The sequence below is a fragment of the Cricetulus griseus genome, chromosome 3 (genome assembly GCF_003668045.3).
Source record: "Cricetulus griseus strain 17A/GY chromosome 3, alternate assembly CriGri-PICRH-1.0, whole genome shotgun sequence".
Taxonomy (NCBI): Eukaryota; Metazoa; Chordata; class Mammalia; order Rodentia; family Cricetidae; genus Cricetulus; species Cricetulus griseus.
In genome coordinates, this window is record NC_048596.1 from 149,230,418 (window position 1) to 149,251,827 (window position 21,410).

The 21,410-nt window shown below is 40.2% G+C and overlaps 1 protein-coding gene across 16 annotated transcripts in view; it reads right to left on the reverse strand.

Annotated features, from left to right (window-relative positions):
* Positions 1–21,410, reverse strand: part of Large1 (LARGE xylosyl- and glucuronyltransferase 1) — a 520,809-nt gene that overhangs the window by 314,401 nt on the left and 184,998 nt on the right. The window contains exon 1 of one of the 16 annotated variants that reach the window (XM_035442502.1): positions 14,812–14,828. The exons of the other annotated variants lie outside the window; for them this stretch is intronic. The gene's annotated coding sequence lies outside the window, so the exon portion shown is untranslated. Of the gene's footprint in view, positions 1–14,811; positions 14,829–21,410 lie in introns of those variants that run through there. 16 annotated transcript variants of the gene reach the window in all.

Genomic DNA, 21,410 nt, shown 5'->3' on the forward strand with positions numbered 1-21,410 from the left:
GTATGTAGGCCTTTGTCCAAAACCATCATACTGGTCTCCTTGGTTCATCCCCTGCCTCAAATGTCTCCTTATTTTCAGAGCTTCCCACATAGATCTAATGAATTAATGTCCTAATTGACATTATATCCATCACATTGGTAGTTTGAGATTTGCAGAAGCAAATCCATCACTTCAAGGTCAAGGATGATTATTTTTGCAATCATGAGGCTCCTGAACACCCACATAAAAGTGACATATGGCCATAGGTGCTTGTATTTCCAGCACTGAGAGGGAGGGATGGGGATAAAACAAAGACAAGAGGATCACTGGGGCTTGCTGACCATTCAGCCGAAGAGAAAAATTGTGAGCTCTAGGTTCAGTGAAGAGAAATAATGAATGATAAAGCAGGACACCTAATGTCCTCCCCTGGCCTCCTCACATGCAAACACACACACACACACACACACACACACACACACACACACACACACACACACACACACACACACACATATATTCATTCTATATACACATATATCACAAACTGTTGCTCCTCTACTAAAATACAGTAAGTTACTGGTGTATGTGCAGGGTTTACACAGAAGATTAAGCACAAAGCCTCTGGAGTTGGGAGGTCTCTGGTTCTCAGCACACAGCCCTGCATGAGATTCTTACATGTAACCAAGGTAGAGAAACACTGTCCTGTGCATCATGCCAGAACCTTTGGCTGAGGTGCAAAGAAGGCTTTCACACATCCCCTTTAGTGCAGTATGGCCCTTCTTAAAGCAGCTCCTGTCACGTAAACAAGAATGTCCCTATGTCCTGGTTGTGGTAATTGAATGAGAATATCCTCCACGGGTTCAGATGTTTGAATACTCAGGCCCAGGTTGATGGCACTCTTCACACAGTATGGCCTTGCTAGACGAAGTATGTCACTGGGGGCAGTCTCTGAAGTTTCAAGCATTCTCAGTTCTCCTTCTCTGCTTATGGCTTCAGATGAGCTCTGTACCAGCTTCCTGTACCTGCTACCATGCCTTCCCTACACCTTCTGGAATCATGAACCCAAATAAACTCTTTCTTCTTCCTTCCTTCCTTCCTTCCTTCCTTCCTTCCTTCCTTCCTTCCTTTTATTTTATTTTTTTGGTTTTTCGAGACAGGGTTTCTCTGTGGCTTTGGAGGCTGTCCTGGAACTAGCTCTTGTAGACCAGCTGGTCTCGAACTCACAGAGATCCACCTGCCTCTGCCTCTGCCTCCTGAGTGCTGGGATTAAAGGTGTGCGCCACCAACGCCCGGCTAAACTCTTTCTTATACAAGATGCTTTTGCCATGATGTTTCATCACAGCAACAGAAAAGTAGCTAATAGCTCCTCAAATTTATGGGCTATTTGGTTCCCCTTATCTTCATCCCACCTGGATTAGAGTATTGTCTATAAAGCAGGTCTAGTTGCCAGGATGCTAAGCTTTCCTCTGGGATGATCACAGCACTGAGTTATACCAAATTTTCCATTGTCTCTCCTTCTACGGGACGCCACGTTCATGAAGCACCTTGTCATTTTAAAAAACACAATGCCCTCCTTGAAATACAGAACCACTTCAAAATGCAAAACATACAAAACATTGAAGCCAAAGTCATTTTAGAAAAGCTTCAAAAACTCAAGTTGATCTTAAAAGTTACACTCAAAATGAAGCATGCTCCCCAAACACCCTTGCAAGAGCTAAGTATGCTAGTACTTAGCTTTTGCACTTGTAGGCAGTGTGTGCACCAGAGTGAGTCACAGGTACACTTTTAGCTACACCATGGTCTGAAGTACTAACAAATTCCAGAAGCATAGCACCACATTTGCAGTGGAAAGGCATATGGCAATGTGACCCATAAGGACTGCTTGATTGTTATGGGTAAGCAATGAATGTTTGCCCCAAAGATTTTCCTGGAGTGATTTTCCGGAAGATATCTTTAGGAAAAACGAAGGAAGGAGGGAAGGAAGGAAGGGAAGGGGGGGAGGAAAGAAAAGACTTCCTAAGCTTCAAAAAAGAATCTGCCACCACTATGCCAGAGAAGTAGGTCTGAATTCCATTCTCACTAATCTGCAGAATAAGCTCTATTATCTCCCCCATGAAAGTATTTTCAAGAATTTTCTCTTAAAGGAATTCATTAAGTGGAGATAACACACATTTTTAATACCAATCTGCTGGACCCATAGCTGGAGTTTTGGCTTGAAGCTTGTCCTCATGATCAATAATCAGAGGGTTTTTTTTTTGTTTTATTCCCCTCTTTCTGACTCAATGATATTAAACTTTGCAATTCTTAGTCAAATCCTCCAAGTTCAGAAAGATGGAAGAAGTTATTCTTCAATCCACTATGCTTCTAGCAGGGCAGATAAATTTACCCACTTCTAAATATGACCAATTCTTTCAGTGGTCAAGGAAAATGAGAATAAACAGAAAAGATGTGTGAGGAACATTCAAGTTGCCACCAAACAAGACAAACGAGCACTGTCAATTTATCTCCTTGGCAATTGAGTCATGTCTTCCATGTCACCATGAGGCAGTTTACCAAACAGCCATTGGTGGGAAAGGAAAAGAAAGTATTCCAGAAGCTACAACTACACATTCACCACAAATCCTGAGAACTGAGCAGTGAAAACCACAACAAATTCACACTCCAGTCCTTTTGGTCACTCTTACTGGTTAATACCAATTTCTTTTAGCATGACTTCAAGGACATTACTTATTTGAGCAGAGGATATGATGGCAGGTAAGGAAACAACCTTTAACTGTGCCCAGTTTATTGGGTCTTCTTCTATACAAGTGTAACAAATGGATACAAACTTTTCTGTTGTTAGGCCACAGGAGCCACAAGTTGCTTTGCTATCTCTGAAAAGTGAGTACTGAGGCTCCCTGAGTCATCACCATGACTCTTGACCATGAAAAAGATGCAGAAATATTCTAGGGTTTCTAGTTTATCCATCCTTCACCTGCCACTGCCATTTTTGTTCAGAAATACACAAGATGAAAGATTATATAAATGTTTCATCACTGACCTAAGTTTTAACAAATCTTTGCAATAAACATATTATTTTCTATGAAAAATTCAGTCCTTTTATAATCTAAAACTGTTTCTAAGAGTGGCACATCAGATGTGCTGAGCAACATTATGTTTTACAGTAAAAAGTTATTGAAAATGTTCTGGTGTGTGTGTGTGTGTGTGTGTGTGTGTGTGTGTGTGTGTGTGTGTATGTGTGTGTATACACGTGTTTCTTTGTAGATTAAATCTAAAACAATTCCAGCTGGCCACATGGGATAATTCCTAAACAAGGTTTTAAATTTCCCTTTTCAATCATCATAATTGGGCTGTGAAAAACATGCTTTATCCAGTTGATGAACCTCTGTTTGACATGAACTTCAAATCATAATCCTGCAGTACTCAAAATTGATTGGACTGAATTTTTAAGGGAGATTATGGGCAATAACATCCAATTCAGATCATAAAGAGATGAAGAGCAGAATGGCAAGCAGCACACAAACTGACCAAGCTCTGACGACATCCACCCCTGCTTCTTAAAGTGTAGCATACTCCTGCAAAACCCAGACCTTCAGAGAAGGGCTCAGAATTACTACAAAGAAGCATCTAAGAGGTGAAAGATGCTTAACATCTAAGGGTGCTTTATGCTCTTTCAGAAGACATTTTTAGCTACCAGAACCCTTGTTTGTGGGTCCACAAACACCAGCTCCAGATGGTTTAATGCCCCCTTCTGACCTTTGTGAACACTTACACTCACTTGGGCATACAGATAACACAAATATAAATAAAAATAAAATAAGATCTGTATTTTAAAAGTGAGGATTCAATAGCAGGCTAAGATGTAGCTCCGTTAGTAAACAGCTTGCCTAGACTGCAAGAAGCCTTGGTTCTTATTCTCAGTACCATACAGTCTGGGTTTTGTGGTATACACTTGTAATTCTAACACTTTGGTAGTGAAGACATGTTATCCCTGACTGTCCATTGAGCTTGCAAAGATTCCTCTTACCCTTTAGTGGTGCTTTGTGAGGACTGTACTACTGTACTACTATGCTTTTTCTCATACCATGTGGTAGGGATGAGAAAATAGTACTCTCAGAATTTGATAACTTTCTTCCAGTTGAAGGTCACAAATGCTTGGGACTGAAATAGTCATTCTGAAGGGGAAAAGGAGCAAGAGGCATTAGAGTCCTTTCCTATCTATGTCACAGTCAGTTTCCTATCTGATCACTGAAATTATACACAAGAAGTTTCCTTCCCATCTACATTTATGTGCATGTATGAATGGTAGGTGAAGGCATGAGCAAGTATGTGCATTTGAGTGTGCAGATATGAGTTTATTCTGCTCATGGAGGCAGCATCTCTTTCTAAACTGAATGTTCACCAATGATTGAATGAAGCTAGTCAACTTGTTCTGGGATCCCTACCTCCCGCCACCCTATTTCTCACCTCCAGAAAGCTGGCATTTCAAGCAGGCCCTCCCAATAACCTATTTCCAATTTCCTAGATTCCTGTAAGTGAGGACTCACACAGATGATGCTGAACCCAACAGCAAACCTTACAGTATTGGTGAGGGCTTACTTGAAATGAACCATCTTCATAATGCCCTCTGATAGTTCTTATCACTTCTGCAGTCAACTGGCTTTGACATGTATCACAAGGCCCCATCATCCTTGCTTGCCTTATGAATGTCGAGCTGCATTAGGGCTACCTTCACCAATCACTGTTCATCAGGGAGATAAACCAAGTAAGACACTGTAAAGAAGGCTTTGGAACAACAGGAAAATCTTGTATCAAAGATAAAATAGGGCCCACTGTATTGATTAAGGTTTGTGATGACTGCAGAGCTATCCCATGGCACTATGGGAGGCTGCCAAACACAGTACTTCGCTACATTTCAAAAAGAAACAGAAGCAAGCTTTTGTGTATGTAGAGGATTTTTCATACCATCAAGTTGCTATAAATTGACACACCACCTAAAACAATCGTATCATGCTCAGCTCCACTATAAATTAAAAACAAGATGAAGCTTGCCTAGAGAGCCGTTGCCTAGAAATGACAGCCACTCTTTTGTGTGCTCTCTTATTCCATTGTCACCTTAACTAACATTAAAGCTAGATTCCAATTAGTGAGAGTTACAGTGTCAGGGAAAGACAAGAAGGGGAACTATATCAATTATTTTCTCCACAAATCCAAATAAGCCCTCTCCGGGAAATCAGAAATGAGGGATGGATTTTTATTAGGGTAGACTAGGAAAGAAGGAAACATGAGATTTTTATCAGGAGTAGAGCTTAACAAAAATGTCATTGTATCATAATGACATTGCACATATTACACAGGTAAAGATACATGTTTTGCTAATATAGTCTGCTAATACCCATTAATCCCTACATCTGTCATCTTTACATTGTACAGATGGTAATTTTTTCATCCATTTGGGATTTTATAATAAAGTGGTTGTAAACATCTTATAAAAGGAAGAAAAAAACTAGGGACTCCTTTTAAAAGAAATATTTGTATAGGGGGAAGAAAAGAGAAGAGCAAAATAAGAGATACCATAAAAGAAAGAGCCAGTATAGGTTTAAAGGGAAATTGGGCACTAGGGAAATGTCCAGAGATCTACAAGGATGACACCAACTATCCATCTAAGCAACAGTGGAGAGGCTACCATTTAAATGCCCTCCCCTGATAAACAGATTGATGACTAATTTATATACCATCCTAGAGCCTTCATCCTGCAGCTGATGGAAGTAGAAGCAGATACCCACAGCTAAAAACTGAACCCAACTGGAATCCAGTTGCAGAGAAGGAATGATGAGCAAAAGAGTCATGACCAGGCTAGTGAAACCCACAGAATCAGCTGACCTCAACAAGAGGGAGCTCTTGGCCCCCAGACTGATCACTAGGAAACCAGCATGGAACTGGTCCAGACCCCATAAATGTGGGTGTCAGTGAGGAGACCTTGGAAATCTATGGATCCTCCTGTAGTAGATCAGTACTTATCCCTATCATAGGAATGGACTTTAGGATCCTATTTCACATAGAGGGATACTCCCTCAGCCTAGACACACGGGGAAGGGCCTAGGCCCTATCCCAAAGGATATGACAGACTCTGAAGATCCCCCTATGGAAGGCCTCACTCTCCCTGGGGAGCAAAAATGGTATTGGATAGGTAGGGTGTTACTGGTGGGAAGGGGAGGAGGGGAGGGAGAGGGAATGGGGATTGACATTTCTAATTTAAATATAAAATTAAAAATAAATAAAACTAAAAATATTTACTTTTATTATTTTTAATTGTGTACATCTGCGTGGTGGTATGTATACATGAATGCAGTCCAGAAGATGGTTTTGAATCCCATGGAGCTGAAGTTACAGCTGGCTGTGAACTATGCAAGAGCAGTGGATACTTCTAACCACTGAAGCATCACACAAGCCCTAAAACTCTAACACATAACCCAATTTAACTGTCTCAATTCTGAGGCAGGTTTTGTTGTCCATAGATTAAAGAGAAAGAAACAGAAGCTTGCTGAGCATGAGTAACTTACCATATGTAAGCTCTTTCTAAAGTTCATTCCAAATTCTGCCTCTAGATAGCACTTAGCAGAAAAAAAAGGTTGCACCTTCAAGTAACAAGGTTGGAACATGTTACTACACATACAAGAGACATCTAAAGAAGGATAGTTTCACTAAGAATAAGAAAAGTGAAGAAATTCCTATAAAATGATGAATACTAGTGACTTTCAATGAGAGCTTTTCTAACAGCTCACTGAACTCCACACAGGTTCAGAAACAGCAAGGGAGTGTGATAGTTGCAAGTTTGGAAATGTAAAGGCCTGTACTGTTATACTAACCACACCAACTAAGGCACCTTGTGAACTCCTAATAGTAAGCTGTGGGGAACTTCTAGAGCTGTATGCAATGGCAATACTTCTCCTACAAATAGATCTGGACCCCCCCCCCACACTGAGACAGGATTTCTCTGTGGCTTTGGAGGCTGTCCTGGAAATAAATAAAAGCTCTTGTAGACGGGGCTGGTCTGGAACTCACAGAGATCCACATGCCTCTGCCTCCAGAGTGCTGGAATTAAAGTCCTGTGCTACTACCTGATTTCCTCTGCCTCTTGAGCCTCTAACACAGGAGAAGGCTGGGACAGGATACTAAAGAGATCAGGGAGACTCAGCTGCCAGACTCAGGCCAGGCAGGAGGAGTGAATGGGGAAAATCAGAGCCCAGGGTCTGCAATCACCAGAGTATTCAGAGGCTGATCTGAGGCATCAGGCTCCAGGGGTACCCACAAATGGTTCACATACAGTCTTTCCTGATGAGTAACTTCAGCTGCTCATCAATAGAATCTCTAGCTGATAATTATTAAGTGAAACTTGAGGCTTCATTTGCATATGTAAAGCATGATTTCCTCCGAAGCCACAATGGGAGGGAGAATGTACTTCCTGATTGTACAGCATGGGGAGGATGAAGATGGGTGGGGATCCATCCTGTGCTGCATGTGTTGTTCCATGCTAATCAAACCAGATATTCAGCAGAAATACATCCCATATCCCAAAATATGCCATTTGTCAAAATCCAGAGCTCACATAAAAGACCTCTCTCTAGAGATTTGAAGAGGATGCATTTCACAATGAGCAGCTCTGAGGGTGGTGATTACCAGGATGGGTGCATGCTAGTGCATACCCTGCCCACTCACACACCTGGGCTGACTCAGTGAATTGTGAAACAGGACCAACTTCCTCCAGAAAGCTTCCATCCCAGCCAATGACTCCCAACACTTTCAATCTCTGCTCTGTGCCTGCCCATGGAGCTGCTTCAGCACTGGAGAACAAGTTAGTTGGAGATACCAGCAGCACTGCTTTCACCTCATTTGATGGATTACATTATCTTGGCCTATGAGGAAGATGTCTTGACAGAGCATGCCTCTCCTTCTCTAGGAAAGGATGCTATACCAGATGATGTCATCACACTCAGAAGGATAAAGAGAACTGTCCTTAACATGCATTGAAAGATCAGACATTTCAAAATACCAGTGTCCGTTGAAGGTTCTAGTGCCTGAGAGTAACAAGGAAGACACAGGAGCAGGTGCCTAAAATTATATTTATAATATTCTAAAGAAGCAGACAATGAGGACATAATAATAATAAAAGTATTAACTACGGTTTTTTATGTCATTGATGAGTTTGTGGCCTTCCTGGTGCCCTGCTACCCTTCTCTGGAAAATGAAGAATGCTTCAGAAGCCCTTGTATACGTGTCAAGAATTCAGTTTGTAACATGTAAAACTATAACCATGCATCATTCTGCCAATCTTCTGCCTTGGGACAGAAGCCTTTCCTGTCAGGATATGCTAAAGACCTGCCCTTTATATATAAAAAACAAAGACACTGGCAAACACATCAAGTTTAGGTTTCTTGAAAGTACAGTTTAAATGTAAAAGATATTCTTTTTTTTGTTTTGTTTTACAAAACCAATCATGTAACAATCTCTTTCATATTTTTTTTAACTTTTCTCTCATTTTCTTGTTAAAGTTACCTTGTTTACATCTCACTTATCAGCTGCTTTAGAACAATTTCCCTTTTGGGCAAGATTTTAAAACTTAGTCTTTTTATAGACACTTCCTATTCTCATATGTCAAGGCAAGAAGTAATAATAAAAGCCTATTAGCTAATGATACAATAAAGAACTACCATAGCAGGCATGATAATGTATTAAAATGACCTTTGATCATTACACAATTTAGCTGGTATCGTGAGCTATATCAGATGGTTCTTGAAAACAGGCAGGGCTACTCCATTTACAGTGGACACTGAAAGGAATTCTGACAAAAAAACTGCTATTGCACATGTTCTTACATAAAGATGACTTGAGACCCTCGTCCTGAGAATTTCCCAGAGGTCCTGTAGGAGAGAATGAGTAAGAACACACACAGCTTGATGTCTTTTTCTTCCCAAGCTGGGTACTCAGTAAGAGCAAAAGGTCTCAGAGTTGTCTGCTGCACTAGTCAAAGAACTTTTTTTTTTTTTTTTTCTGTAAACCATAGATGTTGGCTCTGAAATAGCCACTTAGGTACTTTTCATAAAATAACTATCTCCATGTGGTGGTTCATGTTGTCAGTTTGACAGAAACTATAATCACATGGAGGATGAATCTCTGGTCTTGATTATGTTAACTAGTGTGGAATGTTCATTCTCTAGGCAGAGGATCCTGGACTGTAGAAAGCAAAGAAAAATGGGCTGAGCACTAACATGCAGTCTTCATTTCTCTCTATTACTGATCATAGATACAATGTGACCAAGTCCTTCAAGCTCCAGATGCAGAGACTTTACTATATGATGTACTGTAACCTGGATCTATGGACCCCAATAAATTCTTTCTTCTTTAAGGGGCTTTTGTCAGGGTATTTTATCACAGCAATAGGAAAAAGCAATAAGGAACTATACATGGCAGAAAACCATGAGACAAAAGTCACAGAATTCTAAGTTCATGTGTCTGTCTCTTACATAAATTGATGCAAACATGGAGGATTACCAATGTGCCCATTCTTCATGATGTAATAGAGACCCAGAGGACAACAGGCTCTTACTGAATGTCCCTAGGAATATGCGGAAAAGAACCTGAAACTGTCAAATCCTACACTGTGCTACTTTCTATTCCTTGGAATTGTTCATGGTACATATTTTATCATATTGAAACCAGACTAACCCAAGTATTTAATAGATTTGAAGAATCAGAGGCTCAGGTTTCCCTGAATGGTTTTAAGCCCTTGTGAAAAATCCTTCAGCAGACCTCTGTCCTTCCTCATGAAATTTTCAGCTGACTTTGAGTACTGCTGAGTGCTGGTGAGCAACAGGCTGTTCTGAGGACAAAAAAAGCTGCATAGTTCTAATGCTGGAGAAAACAGAACTGTTCAGAAGTCAGCAACCATAACAGAGAAGGAGGACACAGAAACATGACCAGCTGCGCTGACACTGGGCAAGTTATTTAATACATTTGAGCCTCACTTAACATGTAACCAAATGTCTAACTTAGAAGGATTTTAGAAGGTGTTTGTTCTTCCTTTCTTTCTTTCCTTTCTTCCCTTCTTTCTTTTTCTTTCCTTTTTCCTTTCTTTCTTCCCTTCTTTCTTTCTTTTTCTTCTTCTTTTTTTTTTAAATGCTCTTTAAAAGTATCTGTAAAGTATCTGGACAAGGTAAAAAGGAAATCTTATTGGAATAGCTGCAATATTCTTAAATTAATATACAGGATTTTGTTGGGATTCTATTGCTATTACTGTTATTAGCTATTTGTGGTAAATTACAGCATTATCATTTTCAGAATATAAGGACAAAGCAATCCCAAAGCACAGCAATGTTCACAGAACTCAGAAAAGCCATTTGAGCTCTTGTATCCTGGTGAAGGAAATGGCCTCCCCTGATATTCTTTATACCAGAAGGCTTGGGATGCTGTACCAGACCTGGACAGCAAAACCAGAGATACAGAAAACCAATATGGGGCAACTGGATGACCACCTTCTGCTCACCAAGGTCTAGCGAGAACCTTTCCACTTTCTCTATATAAAATGCAAACTATACCCTCTGATAAAAACCATACCACAGTACCCAGTCCTCTACTACATCTAGATTTTAAATGACTACAGCATAACAGTACTCCCTACAATGCTTCAGTATAACAGAAGTTTAAGCCATCAGGATACTGAATATATTTTCCTATAAAGAGAAGAATAAACTCATTCGAAACAACTGATACCTGTGGTTTCTGACTTAAAAAGTTATGTACATGGGTCAAAGTCTTATAACATGAATAAATATAAGGGGCAAAAATGAGCTCGCCTGTGTTAATAGTTTTATAATTTGTGAGGCTGTGTGGATATAACCAGGGAGGTCTGATGATTGCTACCTGTCTGTCAGGTATTATTATTTTGATTTTATACTTAAGATCAATCTAAATGTCCAGGACTAAGTAATATTCATTCACTCTATGTATTCCTGAGGCATTTAAAATGTGACAGTACCTTACCCTCTAAGAACTGAATGTGCCTTACCCGCAAAGAACTGAAAACTCAGTGGAAAAAAAAGAGTCATAATTTGCAATGAGATAAAGCTACAGGAAGGAAACAGTGTGCTAATGAAGCATGCCAAAGCACACTGTCAGTCCGGCCTTACAGGTGGAGGTAGGGCAAACAGCACTTCAGAAACTGGACAGATAATTTCCAGGAGGAAAAAATAGCATATTCAAATGCTGAGGCAGAGAGAGCCAAGATGCCCCAGGACACAGAAAGAGAAGCCACAGAGGTACCACAGGATAGTCTTCAATTTCCAGAGCTAAAGAATTTCCAGCAGATTCAGAAATCCTCAGGATCTTTTGAACACAGACCCCAAATAACTTAAGGCTAATAGTTAGTGGTTTCAGTATGTTATACACTGACTGCTTCCAAGGCCATGTCTTTATGAAGTTGGGTTTTTAAGGCTTGCTAGCAGAAAACTCAGTAACTGTATGGAAATCATGTCTAGTATGACCCAGCTTCAACAGCCATATCCATCCATCCCCTCATCAAATAAGCATGAACCTGTAAGACTAAGTAAGAGCATTACCCTTCACTTGTTTCATATTCTTCTTTTCCTATAGCTACTAAGCTGTTATGACATAAACATTTGATGGGAGGAGAAGTGGGCATATGTTTGGACTACCAGAACCATGAAAAACCATTCGACAAACCCTCTCATATGCACTCGTCTATACACAAAAGCCTCCTCTTTCTGATATTCCACCATGAGTTGGCCCTCCACAGGGCAATCACCTCACAGAAAGCAAGCAAATGCCAAGGCCACAATCTTGAAGTCCACATCTCTAAAACTATGACAGTAAACCTAATTCAGGGTTGGTTTGTTGTTGTTGTTGTTGTTGTTGTTGTTGTTGTTGTTGTTGTATGATACCAACAGAAAATAAAGATATCACCCAATTTGCCCAACAGCTCCAGAAGTTTGAAAACAGCTGGTAGTGGGCCATTACCAATACTGCAGTCACCTTTTGTCTTACAGAAGAACTAAAGAAGACAAACATTATAAAGGCTGTTCATAATCAGTTCATGGGAGAAAATTTCGTATGTAGCTTACAACTCCTACACCCCCTGCAAAAGCATGGTTATAAAATTTTGTAGCAAGGAGGCAGTATAGGTATAAAGTGAAATCAGGCACTAGGGAAATGCCCAGAGATCTACAAACATGACACCAACTAACCATCTAAGCAACTATGGAGAGGTTACCTTAAATGCCCTCCCCTGATAATGAAATTGAGGACTAACTTATATACCATCCTAGAGCCTTCATCCAGCAGCTGATGGAAGTAGAAGCAGAAACCCACAGCTAAAAACTGAACTGAACTGGAATCCAGTTGCAGAAAAGGAGGAATGATGAGCAAAGGGGTCAAGACCAGGCTGGTAAAACCCACAGAAACAGCTGACCTGAACAAGAGGGAGCTCTTGATCCCCAGACAAATCACTGGGAAACCAGCATAGAACTGATCCAAATCTTATGGAATGTAGGTGTCAGTGAGGAGACCTTGGAAATCTATGGGGCCTCTTGTAGTAGATCAGCACTTATCCCGAGCATAGGAATGAACTTTGGGAGCCCATTCCACAGAGAGGGATACCCCCTCAGCCTAGGTACAGGGGAAGGCCTAGGCCCTATCCCAAAGGATATGACAGATTCTGAAGATCCCCCTATGGAAGGCCTCACTCTCCCTGGGGAGCAGAATGGTATTGGATATGTAGGGTGTTAGTGGGGGGCACGGGAGGAGAGGAGGGAGAGAGAACAGGGATTGACGTGTAAAACAATCTTGTTTCTAATTTAAATTAAAAAATTAAAAATTAAAAAAAAACAAAATTTGCAGCAAGGAAATTTCACCTGTATGCAAATCACCCATCTCATTCCATGTTTTACCAGGAGGAAGGTCTCCTAGGGCAACATGGCACATAGCCTTTCTGGATCCATCTAATCCTCACATTCATAAAAAGATGAGTGACAAACTCAGTTAGCAATCCATTTAAAGGACCTGGGCAGGCATTGCTTGTTGTAGCTCCCTGACATCTCAAGGTATTGTCTGTCTGGAAACAACAAGTGCCTCACGGCCCTGGGAGAACACATTAAACTTGCTTAGTCTAGGTTGGGTGAGGAAATGAATCTTACTCATGGCTTAAGACAGAAAGTATCTTTTTGCATGAATCTCTATAGGTCTATTCTTGCCCCAGACATGGAACACAAAGATATTAGTGACTTGTACTACAAACATCATCAAATAATCTTAGGGAGAGAAATGTTGGTAAACCACAAATAAGCATTCTGGGCATATCTATGAAGAAGCTATCATATGCAGGGCATTATCCATGATGCTGGACATGTGAAAAAAGAAGAAGGAATGGGTGCTACATTATGTTCTATTTTATAGTTCACCATGAGCACCAGTTGTCTGATGCATTATTTGGTGATAAGTATAAAGTACCCCACCAGCTGTTAAGTCCAGCTCCCATGCACTACTATGAAAACTGCAACCTCCCCAGCTCTCCTAATGTGCCATAGCTTATGTTTCATCAACTCCCAGTTTTCTGTATTCTCAATCACCTCTCACATCACGTGGAGCCTTTACATCCCCAATAAAATATCCATGTTTTACTAATGCAGCTCATGCTGTGACTTCTATTTTCCAAGTGATCTCTTGGCATTCATTTATTCTAAATTTTAATAGTTATAAAATGCATGTAAGTTTACTAACTTAATCATTTAAATTACAGTTCCAGGTCATATTGTCATATGATTAGCAAGTCTATCTTCAGAACTTTTTTTTTTCTTTTGAATCTGCAAAACTCCTTCCACTGGCATTGGATACTGATTATTCTAGAAACTCCATGTAAGTGAAATTTTGCTTTAGTCCTTTTTTGCTAACCTCATTAAAGTCTACAGTGATCTGTCATTATCTCAATTGTTTCTCCATTTGGTACATTCTCTTTAAATTGCCAACTCACCATTGTACCCTGCCCATTTAAAGTCCTTCATGTGCTTGAGCATAAGACAATTGCTTGCACATGGGTCAAGGTTATGTATAGTGCCACTGTTGATTGTCCACATGCAGCAAACAGCCCTATCCACACATCCATTACCTGCTCTTTGCCTGTGTTATCCCCAGGGTTAGGGTCACACCTTCAGGATCTATGCTACATCCACTTCTATTCAGCCTTCAGAAGCAGAGCCTCACAAAGTCCTTATGAGGCCTCAATATATGGCACACATGTGGTAACCGATGGTTACATGTCAGCTCTTATGGCAGCATGGGCTTCTCTTCTAGGGAACTCAGAGTAAAATGAAAATCTAATTGCATGTTCACAATGTCCCTCTTTTCCTTTGCTTATTATAACTTCCAGGAAGAATCAAGAGGATGTATTTTTGAGATCTCATCTCTCTGAAGCACTAAACAGACTTAGGAGTACAGGAGGAGCTTAGAAGGAATTTTTGTTCCTTTGTTTAGAGCTGAACACAGGAGTGAAACCAGATCTAGAGTGGCTCTGGAAAGGAATGTCGAGTAAGTGAGGTTTGATCTCAGAATAAGAATGAAGTAAGGGGTAAAAATGGAAGGCACAGGATATCCAAGACAGAAGTTCAGAGCAAAAATTCCTAAAGGAAGAACTGTGTGGAAGACATGGAGGAACAAAAATGATGAGCAACTTGACATCAGGAAATGAAATGAAAGCTCAACAAACACTCCAACTCAGGGAAATTATATTATAAATATGAGTTCTACCAGTGGAATAATCTGTACCTTCCTAGGGCCACTTCTCCATGCTGGAAATATGAATAGGGCAGTTTTGCTAATTGCTGTGAAAGTGCTTTCTCCATCTTTTCCATGGCTTCCTGCAATAGAAAATCCCTTCAATTCTGAGGACAGAGAATAAGAGCATAGGTGAACTAATACAATTGGCCCTGAGCTATTTTTGTTGCTGGGAGGGTCTGAGGTTTTCACAAAGATATGCTTCTAGCAATCTGGTTTTCACCAAACCCTGGTTCTTGTCAAGCCCAGAAATATTTTTAAGGAATGCATATTATTTAAATCTGTGTTTTAAAAGAAAGCTTTGTGTTCTTTTTCACTGCAAATACAATGAGTACAAGATGTAAGGTGGTATTTTGGTAACAAAGGATGGTTTTGCACAAAACACCAAAAAGAGGAGAATGCAGACTGACTGTTCACTGTAGTGGATGATGCCAACACTTGGGTACCTGCTCGATTGTGTCCCCAAAGGGACCTAATTCTGGAGATGAACTTAAAAGTGGGGTGCCTATTATAAGCTGCGATGTCAGTCACTATAACAGAATCATCCCATCAAAAACCACAACCAGCTGGGTATGTTCACACACTGCATGTTGTACATTCAAAGACAGGATAGATATGGAAGCTTTCTGATGACAGTGAGACAGAAGTTAGAATTCATAAATAACGTATCAGAAGATTTTGTTAGAAGCTAGAATAAATAATAAAGTCTGAGAAAGTGGTCCTCAAACTAAAGTGTAGTTTTTTTTATAACAGATCCTGTACATATTATTATATAGTATATTGAAGAATGATATTTTCTTACCCATTCTGAGTAAAATCTTCAGAACCTTTACTATAAAGTACTGAGGTACAATTCATCTGTACACTGTGTAAATATGTATTCCTCTAATTGGTTAATAATAAAGCTGAATTGGCCTATAGTCAAGCAGAATAAGGCTAGGCAGGAAAGCCAAACAAAGATACAGGAAGAAGAAAGAAGGGTGACATCAGGGAGAGATGCAAGCCAGCTGCCAGAGGAGCAAGACCTGCTAGAGAACAGGTTAACCCATGACGTGGCACGTGGCAAAACACAGATTAATAGAAATGGGTTAATGTAAGTTTTAAGTAAAAAGCCTGAGATATAGACCAAACATTATGTAATTAATATAACCTTTTGTGTGATTATTTGAGACCAGTGGTTGGAAAAAAGGAAAAACTCTGCCTACTTTTACAATAAAGGACCAAATACTAATTAGTCTGGACTCTTGTAGGCTATACAATCTCTGTTAGCTCAGCAACTGAGAGCATATACTTGATATAATTCTGTTCCAAAAAAAAAAAAAAAACCCTCTTCAAAAAAGTGTACAGAGAGGAAACTTTGGTCTAAAAGCTATGTAGCTATGTGTGTCTTATCATATCTGTCAAAGCAACAATCTACAACTTGGTTCTCACACTGGAAGAATGTTTTGCAAAGTACACTGTCAAACAAATCTCACTTATTCTCATTTAACAAAAGAAACTGCACATATCCACACAGAGCTGCCCAGTTGTGTCAGAAACAGACTCTGAATACACAGAAGACAGGATCTTCCCATTTAGGGGCTTTTGTCAATACCTGGGGGTCCTGTATTGAAGGAAGGAGAAATAATTCCATTGCGAATAGACAAGGTTGAAAGATAAATGATCTTTGAGTTGAAAATCTTGAAATATGAGTTGGTTGTATCTATGGGTAAAATAACAGGAACTGGATCAAAATGGTTCAAGGTAAAGGGGAAGTTGTGTTAGTCATAGGCAATTCTATCTCCATGTTCTTCTCTGTCCATTCATCTACCCTTTCACTTCACCTCAGAAGTCTAAGCTACTCTCCGGTCAGCTACACTTGGCTGCCTGCAGTGTTCTCCTTACTAACAGATCCCTACAGCATCAAGTATCCAGATGACACGTGTCACAGCAGCCCACTGCCCTGAGCTCAGGTTAGCTATAAGGTGCCTCTCCAAATTTCTGAGATGAAGAGGCCACTGGATCATCAGCCACCTTGGATAACTATGCCAGGCACAGGTCATAGGTACACTGTCCATCTAATCATGAACAAGAATGGAGAAAGCTTATGGTATCAAATACATATAGGACATCACAGGACTATGAATATTAGCCAGTGATCTGAGTGGTGGGCCACAACTTAGGATGTCCACAGAAAGGCAAACACATTCTGGACCAAAGCCAAAAAAGCATTTAAGAAGGATGCATTTGTGTAGTTAAACAAGAATCAGAAGGACTGGAGGGAGTTCAAATGAGCATAATAAAAATAATCACACAGATTAGGAATCCAATACATAAAACTATAAATATTCAGTAGGACGCTCTTACTTGATGTGAGGAGATGTTATTTTGACAGCTGTAGAAAGCTGCTTTGTATTTCTCCTAAAGGCAGCATGGCAGAGAGCAAGGACAAGGAACCTTTGATCTGAAGAAGTGGATCATGGATTCTGATAAGAGCTGTTCATGTATTCACTGAAATACCTTGGTCAAAACAGAAAGCACCATGTCCCTAATGTGTACATGAAAGGCATGTTGCAAATGGTGATGCCAGGAAAGAAAGCCTCTGCTTCCTCTGTCCAAATGATCCGTAAGAGATAAGAAAAATCAGAGCTTCACTTTTATTTTTAGCGCTCACAGTAGAGCCAGCTAATTCTCTCTGTGCTACAGCCTCTGGCTGACCCAGATCTTCCCCAGTTTCTTAATGACATGCCACAATCTAAGAACACTGTGGTTGGTTCTCAATGACAGGCTCACAAATCTGAACAAAATCTTTCCAAACTGCCCCAAGGAAGAGGAACATGTATAATAAATAGCACCACCACATGGTCAAGACATACTTGCAGAGGCACAGATGACATCACCTACACAGCTGCTTTCCTTGTCAGTACTCTTATAGCAAAACTGAATCTGAGAACCAAGCCAGTGTATAAGGGCAAGGATTCTTAAGCCTGAGTACACAGTAGCATCACATTTAGAGTATTGTATAAATATACATCAGTCCATTATCCCCTAAATTCTGATTCAGCAGACTCAGATTGTGACCCCCCAAATCAGCCATCTGCAGAATTTTCCAGATGGCTTTTTGCATAATCAGCTTTCAGAGCAAGCCATTTAGGATGAAGATCCTAACACAGATATGTAGCACCTAAGTGTGTATAGTAGCACTCTCTATGGCCCAAGAGCATGGTTTAAAACCAAATATACAGTAATGATTTGGACTAATAGCCCAAGAGGGCTCAGAAAAAGCTGAATGCCAACACCACTAGGATTTTGTAAGAGGCATGGCACTTTAGTACTCTAAAACAGAAACAGGGATAGAAAATCTTGAGATTTTAAATGCTGAACCCCTGAGCCCTGTCTCAGAAGGAAATTTTAGACCAATGTTAACTTTGAATGTGACAGAACTTTCCAAATAATTCTATTATGCATTTGACCTGAAAGAATTGGCCTGTGCCACTTGCTGCTTTCTTAGTTATCAGTATTCACTGTAGGGAGAGACCCTACTGGGTACCTGTGGTGCTGACTATGCCTGTTTGGGCATGGGCACAGGTGTGTACAGGCCATGTGGGATATAGACTTGGGGAGAGGAAGTGCGGATCTCTCATGGGGTTCTGGTCGGGTTTCAGAAAGCAGTTGAAACTGGATGCTCGGGGCACTGACCCTGCATTATTGGTTTCTCATGCAAGTGATTTCTCCCAAAATAAATAACCTAAGACATCCCTACCCCATGTATGGGAATCTTCATCCTAAATCTACAATCCCAGATACTCCCAAGGTATTTAAAAACTGACCCTGCACAAACTGAGTATTTCTTCTAAAACTTAACCTGCATTCTTATAATATTTAACTAATATGAAACTGTTCACCTGTCTGAGACACTCACTCACATCCTCCATGGCTTATTACCCTCCCACTTCTGAAAAAGGGACACCTCCTGGACCACTTGGCACCAATCAACAACCCCCACAACTACCTATTTTTCTCCAAAGCATAAACCAATACCTGACATGATGTTTCTCTGTAATTATCACCTTCATTAAAACACAAGCTACCTGAGGTCACAATGTCTGAATCACTGCTTCATCTCTGTTGTCTAGACAGTGCCAGGTACAAAGGACTCAAACATTCACATTTGCCCATCTTGTACATGCCAGTCCTTTTGCAGGACACAACTGAAAGTGTCAAACTATGTCACCTCTAAATTTCTACATCAGAATTCTAACCTCTGGCCCATAGGAGTCCAACATATAGTGGAAATAGGGTTCCTGAGTGTATACTTAAGAAAGAGGAGATCAACCTTAAGTAGGAAGGTCCCTAATGTAATGAAACTGATATTCTCATAAGAAGAAATCTGCACCCTCCATAGTAGGCCATACATTTGTGCACAAATGAGCAGTACTAATTAGACTCAAGAATTATTAACAACAGCAGTGGCATCAAAAGGAGCAATGGCATTGGCAAGGAGACTTGTTGGAGGCACTAGAGGAAGTTGATGGAACATAGTGGCAGATGCATAAGATCAATATACATTCTATAAATGTATGAGACCTTCAAACAATACAAAATAGTATTTTCTACAAGGACAGCATTTGGAACAGGGGGAAACAGAAGACCAGATGAAAGCTCCTATAACACAAGGAACTAGGAGAAGCCAGGAGAGGTGCCTAGAGTAGACCTTTGCTAGAGCCTAAGTAGGCACCACAGCTTGTACAAAACCTAGACTTCATATTTCTGGCCTCCATCAGCAGCAGGAGACAGGAAGGTACTATCAATTACAACACTCAGTCTTTGGTCCTTGGATTGGCAGCTCCAACAAACCAATATACAGGGGTTTCAAATTGAGGCAATCACACAGAAGGACCACAAAACTAATCCCCTCACATATAATGCACCCCCTCCTCCAAAAGCTTGGGATCATGAAAAGATGGGCTAGAAAGAGTGTAAGAGCTAAAGCCAGTAAATGACAAGGAAACTGTGCTGTGGGCACAGCAGGGCAGTTGCACATATAAACTCATGGCAGTTGTGACAAAACACACAAATCTGTGTAAGGCTGATAGATACTGAGAGAGGGGCAGTCAGTTTTCCCTAAGAAAACTGGTCCCTTTTACCGATGGCCCCTGGTAAGCCAGCCATGCTCCAGTGGAAAGCCAAACGCCCAAGAATATTTGGTTTAACACAGACTGGTACATACACACATTCTTTTACAAAGTTGAGTGTGTAGGGAAGAGGGGAGTGGGCCTGAGAAGTGTGGGTAAAGAGGGATAATATGATCGGAACATACAAAATTCTCAAAATAACTAACAAATATATCTTAGGTTCCTAGTAAGTTCATAATTCACGAGGATGGGAAAAAGTCACTGTAAGTGGACAGTTAAGTAAAATAACTGAGCACCAGGGCTATCACTTGAATAAAAAATAGAAAAGCAGGTGTGCTTATAATAAACTAATCAGCAATGTTTTGTATGGGACTTCAACCAGGGTAGGGTACCTTGGCATACACACATACTTTCAAGATTTTAAAAATGATATATTTAATCATGTGTGTGCATTTGTGTATATATAGGTGTGTACACATGAGTGTATGTGTCCACAGAGGACAGAAAAGAAAGCTGGATATGCTAGAGTTAAGAGTTACAGACAGTTGTGAGCTGCTTTACATGGGTGCTAGAAACCAAACGTGGGTTGACACTTTCAACCATCGTAAGGAGACCACTGGTGTACAAATCTACACAGCTCAGTCCTTATCTTCACTTCCAGGGACTGGATATAAGCAGAAATCACTCTGTCCATAACAAACTTTCAGAAAAGTCATGAGAAACGATCTTAATCATAGTACTGTACTTCCCACCAACAGATTGCTGGGTTTGGGAAAGACGAAAGTGTGTCTTCAAGTGTGAAAGAGCACAGCTTGTTCCTGGGTTTAGTAGGATTCCTGACTTTCACTACATTCTTGAGACACTATTCACAAAGTGACTCATTATTACAACTCAGACAGCTTCTCAAAATACTCTCTGCCATCTGGAGGGGAGGGTGCAGAGGCTTGTTGTTAGAAATGTCATCTGCCTTTTCTTTAAAAATAAAACCAAAGCCTTCTTTGTATGAAGTGTTGACACTTGAAACCCAGAGCATAAATGTTACTAATACACTCAGTAACTACCCACCCAGTTATCAGCCTGAGGAGGCTGTGAAGACACATCCAGATTTCTTAATTTTGCCACCCTTTTTCTTGTTAATTTAAAAAATATCACAGGGATTTCATTACACTCAATTTAATGTAATATACCTGCCAGCTCCAACACACTTCATTATTTATATTGCTGAAAAAGCACTTAAAAATCAAATGACATAATTTGTTCTCATATATCTTTAATGTAGATTTGTATCTAAAAGTGTCAAAGAGCTGTGGTAAGCAGTTGCTCTCTGAATATTATATTTAACAAGCTGTCAACACCTCAACCCACACCCAAAAAGCAAATCCTTGTGCAGAATAAAGTGAATGGGTCATTAAGTATTTGTGTGGGAAGCCATTAAAGCATGAGTTGAAATCTTAATTCATATCCTCAGTTCTCAGG